Source organism: Colobus angolensis, unplaced genomic scaffold (genome assembly GCF_000951035.1).
Source record: "Colobus angolensis palliatus isolate OR3802 unplaced genomic scaffold, Cang.pa_1.0 Scaffold362, whole genome shotgun sequence".
NCBI classification, from domain to species: Eukaryota; Metazoa; Chordata; class Mammalia; order Primates; family Cercopithecidae; genus Colobus; species Colobus angolensis.
In genome coordinates this window covers 2,561,220-2,568,719 of record NW_012116955.1, presented here as the reverse complement: position 1 = coordinate 2,568,719, position 7,500 = coordinate 2,561,220, and the positions used below count along the sequence as shown (strand labels likewise).

Here is a 7,500-nt window from a genome sequence, read left to right as displayed (position 1 = left end):
TAGAAAATCTTTGTAGATAAAAGCAAGGCTTGTTAAATATGATATGAGGGTAAGATTTTAATATACCAAATGTAACATTCTTAGTTGCCTTTAGTTTCAGAGGCTTGTAAGACTTCCTCATGACCATCATAACAGGCCTTGCTTTTGTCGTATTTTGTGGCTGAAAAAGCAGCCTTGCTTCTTCAGATATTGTAGTTATTTGGATGTATAATAGTTTAGCAAGATGTTACTTTTGTAAGACATCAGATGTTCAAAAAAGTGCATCCGAACTTGTACTAAATACTGCAGTGTCCCTTTATAAAAAGTCAGACTAAAACTGACAATTGTACAGCGAAGCCTGACATTTGGATATTTTGAAGTTTTTTCATAAATCATAGAAATTAGTATATGGCTGTAGTTTAGCTTTTTAGGTAAAAGGTATGTTTCATTAGTGCATTTCTTACTGCTGATCACTGTAAACCTGTGAATCAGCTTTCCATTTCTTATGCAGGTCATGATAACTTGTAGAGTAGAGTACAATCATTTGTGCTATGTTTTTAATTTTCTAAAGCACCTTGATGACAGTGAGTGTTCAGTGGTGAAGCATCCTCTATTGAATCACCCTCAAAAATTTTTTTGCCAAGTCCTGAGTTGATAGCTTAAAGTAAAAAGTGAAAATTATAGTTTCATTAGGACTTGGTGTAAAGAAATCCCCTCTCCCCTTCCCCAAAGGGATACTGCAGTTATATTACATACCCAATAGGCACCACGATGAAGATCAGAGCTTATACTTAATTAAGGTTTTATACACACCAGTTCCCCAGTAAATGCAAATTTAACAAGAAAATTAGACATGTCATATGTTCAAAATGCTCATGGCAAACAATCATTTTGCATTCCTGCAAATAAAATTGTTTTATACTGTAAGCTGGAGGCGAGTGTAACTTATTTTTGTAATAAAGTTTTTATTTTTTTTATGTGTCATTAATATAAATGTGTGTTAGTGTAGAAATCTTCTGGTTTAAAAACTTAGAATTGCACACATTTCAGTATGTTTATTTGTACTTACATAATTTTAGAATAGTGGTTGCCAATAGCCTGTATGTTTCACATTAATTGGTTTTTTGTTATCTAAATAAATCATTTTAGTATGTTGTATGTCAGTTACTGGGATAGCTGGGACATAGAGTGTAATTTAAAATTTGTCAATAAGTATTCATTGGAATATATGTAAATGTGCCTTGCCGGTTATTGAAACTTACCTACAAAATGAGTATGGGGTGACAAAAATTAGTTCCTGGTGCTTAATGAAACTTTCTGCCACTGATTTTATATATTACCCCGTGCTTTTTTAAAGTACATCTCTCTCAAAACTTAGTGTAAGTTTGAGGGCTACACAAAACATTTACATTTCATTCTAACATAATGAATATAATAGGTTGTGGAAAGTGGGTAAACTAAATGTAGCCTTCAGTAAAATTGAATCTCAGTGTAATCCTTGGTGCTGGCATTTCCCAGTTCCGAGGAGTTAAATGATCCCATCTAAGAGGTCATTGCCATGCCTATTGGCACTTTACTGTCATAGCATTTTTAAGGGACACTGTCAAGGTGTTTAAGTTAATTCTCAGAATTATTTGTTGGGATTTTAGGACAGGTTTGTTTTACTTAAAGTAAGAACTGCATTGTCAAAGTTGAGAGATGAACACTTTTGTGAGTTCACAAATGTGTTCTCAAGAAAACATTAAAATATGGAGCTCTGAGTTTTCAAGACTATTTGGCATTCTTAGTTTGGGGACTTGGGAGGGAAACTGATAAAAAGAAATTGTGAAGAATTGATGGTTATACTTAAAGAAGGGTAATGTAAACAGTGGTGATGAAATATACACATCAAGTGAAATTACTTGACAGTGTTCATTTGAATGACTTTGAATTCAAGCCATTATAATTACTTTTAAAATTAAATATCATTTGCACTGTTCTGATAATGGGTGCAGTTTTTGAGCAATATAATCAGAGCTAAATATGCATGTAGTGATTAGTGATGTGAACAATTAACGTTCTGAGAAGAAATACTAACTGTGGTATTTTCAAACTTAAATTTCTGTAGTAAAATCAGTATCAAAGTCTTATCAGATCAAGGAAAACAGGCAATGCATATAAACATACTTTTGAATGTTGTGTGGCCTATAAAGCAATAATGCAATTTATATGGAATGTCATGGGATATGAGAAATGGAAATGCAAAAATAACTAATCCTTTAGTAAAAATGTCAACATGTTAAAGGGGGAATGTTAACTAATGTAGGTTATTGCTATTTGTGATTTGTTTATGGGTTCTTGGCTTTGACAGCTTCAAAGAATGGACAGTGATAAGTCAAAGAAATTTTGTATATATTGTCAAGGAAAGGGTCTTAAATCCAAGAGTCAAGTCCCTTCCTTGGGGTAAAAAATGTATTCTTAAAGCATTCTGATTGTTAAAAAGAAAACTTAAGTTATCTAACCAAAACAGACGCAAGATTTTGTTTCTGCAGACTACTTGGCAATCAAAAGTGATCACAAATTTAGTTTATCAGTTTTCAGAAAGTTGCTTTGTGAGAAAATTTTGTTAGATATATTCTCCCAAGCATGCTTTTTGTGGAAGGTTTTCGGCCATTGCAACTGAATCAGATGTTAAAAATGAAGGGAAAATTGCGCACACACAAAACTGTTGTACACTCATGATTGCAATTTTAGCTTAAGAAACTTTTCTACCAGTTACTGCAAATCTGACTTAAAATGTAGTTTCCTCATGATAAAATAGGAACAGCATAGAAATGGATTGATGGGGTGGTGATCTGAGTTACTGTATATAAAAGTTTTTAAAGAATAGAATGAACATCAAGCTAGATAGGCAAAATTGACACATTTGGAACAGCTTTTTTGACTGTGAAGCCAAAAGTTGTCAGAAACATAGCAAAAGATCCCGTATTATTACAGAGTATCATACGTAGTCTCTATTTTAAGGGGAGAAATTAAATAGAAGGGCTTCATGCATTTAGGAGAGGGTGCTAAAAACTTCTCAAGTTCGTAAAACTTGCAGGAATACCCACCATGATCATTTTCTCTCTGTGTATACCACAAAATTTTCATTTGGCCATAGGAATTCACTGGTGGGTGTAAAATTAATGACTAAAGAACTTAACTGACAAATACATAAAAGAAACAGACTTGTGGGGATATTGTTTTAAGGTGTATTAATTACTCAGTGATCATACCACTCAATAGGGCATGCCACTACTTTCTTAAGATGCTAATTATGAAGCAGTGCTCACAGGCATTTTTTAACTAGCAAATTACTAGATGGACTTTTGGGGTCTGTCACTTTTTAAAAGTATTTAAGACTTAAATTAGCACCACAGTCTGCCTTCAGTAATACACCTAAAATATTCTTCAGGACCAGAAGCATTCAGTTTCAAAATTGTGCAGATGCAAACCAGTATTATTACTAACGCTCTGGGTCAAAGGTTAGGTTTTTAATGTTAACAGTAGTCTGGTAAATATTTAGAAGTCTGGCATTGAGAAACAAAAGCTTGTACCTGACTAGTATTTTTATTTAAAAAAATTAGTTCTGTTAGCTTATTTAAATTGTCTTTTACATTTATTTATCCGTAGAATTTATATTTATTTCATTCCTTTCATCTCACTGAAAACTGTCTGCAGGCCCTTTGATTTGGATTAGATGTGTGAAGTACTGTCTTTTGCCAAAAACCTCAAATTACCTGTTCTTTTCAACGTAGTGGTTTTGTGCTTGTTTGGAGATCAGTTCAAAAACTATCTGTACTATCTGTACTGCCTCTGATGTTAAGATTTTATGTATAGCATAAGGAAGCTAGCTCTGACTATATTTTCCTAAGAATAAAGACCTATTTTTGTAGCATGTCTTAGGATCTCCAGGAGTCCAAGAATTATTGTGGGTGTCCTCCATTTCATCACTTTTCACTTAACAGCTTTTAAGTAGACACTTGGAATCTTTAGAGGTCTGTCGCACTTTGATTATCCATACATTCGAAGTAACTAGCCAATAGTGAAAAATTCAAGATATCCTCAGTTGCAATCACATTACTGGAAGATGAATAGAATAAATTCATTAGGCTGGTCTTAATTTTTGATGGAAACATTCTGTTGTCACATACTTACCATTGGATTTGATAAAGTTAGTGATAATTTGGAAATAATTGGGGACTTGTCAATATATTTGTGGGTTTTGGCTTATACTCCTAGGATTTCTTGGTTGGGGAATGAGCAGTTTTGGCCACTTCCATCAGGACAAGATTCTTTAGGTCACTTAGTGCAGGGTTTAGTTTCTATTTTGGATTAACATTTATATTGATTATCGAAAACAAGCTTTCATCATTTCAGAACAGTCCTGGAAGTTTGACTTTGAGTGTGGGAGAAGTCCTAATAAACCATTTTGGAAATTAGTGTCTCCAAGTGTTATAGCTTCCTAAAATGGGTTTCTAACACAATGGGGTCAAAATAAGGTTATTTTAGGATAATATACTGTAAACTTAATTGTCTGATTTTCTACTTTGTCTATAAAGTTGCTTACAACAAGTTCTAATCTAGAAAGGAGTTATAAAGGTTATCTGTAATGTTTATGAAGTGTCATCTCTTGCCTTTTGTTAGGCTTTCAGCTTTATTCTGAAAAGGAGATTGTTGTTACACAAACTCAACTTGTTTTGGAGAGAATTTTAGGAAACCTAAGGGAATTGGCATTTTATATCATTTTTGATGGGCAGTTTTTGAGTTTTCAGGGCAGAAGGACAAAGTATTTGGTGTGGAAAAGTTGTTACCACAGATTAAAGAATAAGACCAGGGCTTGCTGACAATAATAAATCTGCTAAAGAGTTTTGTAGGTTCCATATGGTAAAATTAGGTCTTGTAACTATAGAAACACCATGATATACAAGAAGAGTTCCAACATACATGTTATGGCTCATTTAATGGTGTTAACTTTAAATTGAAATTTGAATAACATGGAATTTGTGTAACAAGAGTACTGCATCATTTAAACACAAAATTGCTAAAGCTAGGTGCATCTGTATACTAAAACCCGTATGATGTCATTTTTAAGAGAATATTTTTTAATATGTCAGTATTTATATTAATTGGTTGCTTTAATTGGAAGACCCAGGAATTAGGCCTTCACAGTTGCTTTAAGTTTAACATGTCATGAAAAATTAGAAAAGCATATGTACAAATTGTATTTCTCAGTTTTATTTAATATTTGGAATATACTTAGAGGAAAACCAGAAATAAACAATATTAAAGGTCATCTATAAAAATGACAGAATACACTTTACATTTCTACTCTGGAGCCCCATGTATATGTAATACAGTGTAGTTTGGGCAATTTTGGTTCATACCTCTACCTCCTTTGCTTTTTCCCTTGAAATAGTAAAAATTCACATAAATTTGCAGAAATTAAGTTCTTAGGAGTTATTTAACAGTACTAAAGACAGGTTCTGTTGCCTTGTGGTTTCCTGCCTAACTTCAGGTACAGATAAACATGGAATTAAAAGACGAAAAGCCTTTATTGTAAAATTGTCATGTAACAAATCCTAGTTGATCTCTGGTTTCCTGGAGATTTATTTAGCATTTGGGAGAGGATCAACAAAGGGGCACAGCAAGCAGATACTGCAGTTAGTATTGTTTTTCCCTTTTTTGCTTACTGTGTATCGATTAGTCTGTTTAAATTACTAGTACATTTCATGGTAAATTTCTTTGATTTATTTTACTTCCTTTTAGAATGGAAGCTCCTCGAAGGGCAGGGAAATCTGAGTAGGCAGGCATTTAAAAATACTCAAAATGTTGTTCAGTTGGGTGGAAGTTTAGTTTATTTGCCAAATTAGGCTTGTGATATGAGAACTTGAAAAAGGGAATCAAATATTTCGAATCATTTATTTACTGCATAGAAAGCTTTTAAAAATGATCACAAAGTGCTGATGATTTAAGTAAATTAAGATGAAGATCCACATTTAAATTATCAACGTGACATTTTAAAAAAGTATTGTCTTGAGTTAAGGGAACAGTTGGCCTTGTGACTTATAGACCTTTTTTTATATGTTAACCCTGTGTGTGACTGTTTTCCTTATTTGAAATTAAGGAAACGGTGCTCATAAGGCATCTTTAGCAGTGAACTTAACAAAATCCAGTGCATCAGTTTTCCTTTATGCTGATGTGTAGTTTAATCTGTGCTGCTGAACAAGACAGGATCAATCTACAAGCCCCCTGTCTATAAGTTCTTTATGAGGTGAGGAGGGGGTACTTCAAGATGGAACTCTTTTGCTAATGAGGGTCTGGTTGGTTTTGAGTCTAAAGTTTGTATAAGGTTCTTTTGCATAGCAATTTGAAGGTGAGGGAATAATGATACTTGAGAAAAAGCATGAAGCCTAGATAACTAAAAATGAGGTGTTGAAAGCAGCTATTTCTGAGGATAGTGTATATTGCTTACTGTATCTTAAAATAACTTGAGAAATGGTTACATACATATGAATAACCTTATATTTACCTACCCATTGATAGGTAGCTGAAATTCAATAACCTGAATAGCAAGGCTCTGAATTTAAGGCATTATTTCACTATACTATATATACCTCCTAATATCAGTGTGAGTAAAAGTGGTATTTATGTTTATGCTTAGTTGATGTTTTAACTTGATCTTTTTTTGAAATCTAGAAGGACCTGTCCGTGGAGTCTACTCCCAGATATCTCCTCCCTTTAGTTCTCTTAAAATTTATTTAATTTTTTTTAAGAGATATGGTTGGCCGGGCGTGGTGGCTCATGCCTGTAATCCCAGCACTTTGGGAGGCCCAGGTGGACAGATCACCTAAAATCAGGAGTTTGAGACCAACCTGGCACCTGACCAATATAGTGAAACCCTGTCTCTACTAAAAATAGTAATAAAAAAAAAGTCTGGAGAGTCAGGAGAATCGCATGATCCCCGGAGGCGGAGGTCAGTGAGCCGAGATCGTGCCACTGCACTGCAGCCTGAGTGACAGAGTGAGGAGTCTCGCTCTGTCGCCCAGGCTGGAGTGCAGTGGTGTGATCACGGCTCACTGCAGCCTCAAACTCTGAGGCTCAAGCAGTCAGTCCTCCTGCCTCAGGCTCCCAAAGTGCTGCAATTACAGGCATGAGCTGCTGTGCCTGGTCTCTTGTTTACTTGAAATACACTTAAGCCTCTACTTATGAATTTTACAATCTGTTTCTCATAAGTAAATAGTACACTGAGTAGTTTTCCTTCATTTTCCACTTGCTGTTAGGTATCCTTCCTTTCTTACTATCAGGATTATAATACTTTAAAACTGATTACCTTATACTTGCCTCTAGACTAGAGAGAGGCAAAACAACATATATAATGTACTTACCCATCCTTGTCCATCACAGCAGTTTATTTTATATATGCATAGTCTTGCTCACTCTTGAATGCTAGAAATTTTTTTTTTTTTTTTTTTTTTTTTTTTTTTTTAAATAAAATCAGTT

The 7,500-nt window shown here is 34.0% G+C and overlaps 1 protein-coding gene across 6 annotated transcripts in view; it reads left to right on the top strand.

Annotated features, from left to right (window-relative positions):
• SYNCRIP (synaptotagmin binding, cytoplasmic RNA interacting protein) overlaps positions 1-3,897 on the top strand; it is a 35,231-nt gene extending 31,334 nt beyond the window's left edge. For 4 of the 6 annotated variants that reach the window (XM_011953507.1, XM_011953506.1, XM_011953505.1 and 1 more), the window contains one exon: positions 1-3,897. This exon is cut by the window's left edge and continues 698 nt beyond it. The gene's annotated coding sequence lies outside the window, so the exon portion shown is untranslated. The other 2 variants (XM_011953502.1, XM_011953503.1) reach the window with 1 other exon arrangement.
• The last annotated feature ends 3,603 nt before the right edge of the window (positions 3,898-7,500 follow it).